This window comes from Mus pahari, unplaced genomic scaffold (assembly GCF_900095145.1).
Source record: "Mus pahari unplaced genomic scaffold, PAHARI_EIJ_v1.1 scaffold_11346_1, whole genome shotgun sequence".
Taxonomy (NCBI): domain Eukaryota; kingdom Metazoa; phylum Chordata; class Mammalia; order Rodentia; family Muridae; genus Mus; species Mus pahari.
This window is the reverse complement of record NW_018393152.1, coordinates 22,364-23,777: the sequence shown is the minus strand read 5'-3', so window position 1 is coordinate 23,777 and position 1,414 is coordinate 22,364.

Sequence of the window (1,414 nt, the reverse complement as noted above, 5' to 3'; positions counted from 1 at the left end):
TCAATATTGTAATATAATATTAATCTGTGAATACTGCAAAAGTAGAAATAATATGCACTCAGTTGTATCCTCAATGACAGTAGGGACACTGGACTCTTGCGAGTTTTTAATAAGTAAGTAACTGTATTGCTGACTGTAGAAAGGTCTGTTCCATTTTTTCTTTATTTTTCCCTTGGTTATTTTACTTATTTTCACTTCAAATGTTATCCTACTTCTAGATTTCTCCTCTGAACACGCCCATTACACTCCCTCACCTGATTCCATGCTGGTTCATGATGGTGCATTTTAGAAACATTCAACATGAAATTTTGGAAGGAAAATTGAGGAGTGTGAAGAATTTAGTGCAGCTGCGAACATTCAATATTGTTTTTGGAAATGATATTTTCTAGGAAGGAGTATAATCAAAGCCTTTGTCTCCCATTCCATCTATTCAGTATTTTCTGAGTTCAGAACCTCAATCAGAAACGGAAACTGAGGCCAGTCTCTGAGAAAATTATGTCCATGCCAATGTCAGACTTTTTACCTAACCTTTCTATAAATAAATGATAATAGCATGTCATCATATCTTCAAGCTTATTTTATTCTATTTTTTCATTCTTTAATCTTAATTTTACAGTAGAGTAGTGATCCCACTCCTAGTGTGCCCCTTGATTCTTCCTCATTGCCTATCTACTCTCCCATCTCCAATAGGGTATCCAAACCTCCCAACCCCCAGATCTTCCCAATGCCTGTGACCTCAAGTTTGCTAGGATTAGGTATGTCTTTTCCCACTGAGGCCAGTCCAGGAAGTCCTATGCTGTATATGTTTCAGGAACCTCAAATAAGCTGGTGTATGTTGCCTGGTTAGTAGCATAGTGTTTGAGAGATCTTGGTTGTCCATGGTAGTTGAGACTGCTGGTCATCCTATGGATCACCCTCTTCATCAACTTCTTCCATCAGTCCCCTAATTAAAGTACAGGGTTCCCCAGCTTCTGTCAAATGTTGAATGTAATATTTTTGTATTTGAGAGCAGAAAAAGAATATTTTTACCTAAGAATACAGGAGAAAAGATTGAAGGAAAGCTGAAAAAAATCAGACAATATTCTGTCATGTATATGCTCCTACTGGAAATAAGAAAATATGTACTGATATCATATTTGTTGATTATTTAGGTGATGGGATTCTCTGATTGATTTGGGAAATGATTTGTATTTGCAGCCATGTCTGTCCTGGGTCTCACTTTCTATACAAGGACGTAGATTCATTTGCTTAACCCAATTTTATTGAAAGATACCAGGAGAGAAATCTCCATGAAAGCAAAATGATGAATAAAATTTGAATAATAATTTGAGAAATTTATTTCTTCCAGAGGAAACAAAGCAAGTAAATGAGGAAAGATTTTTTAGAGAATGTCACAAGATTGGTAAATATATTT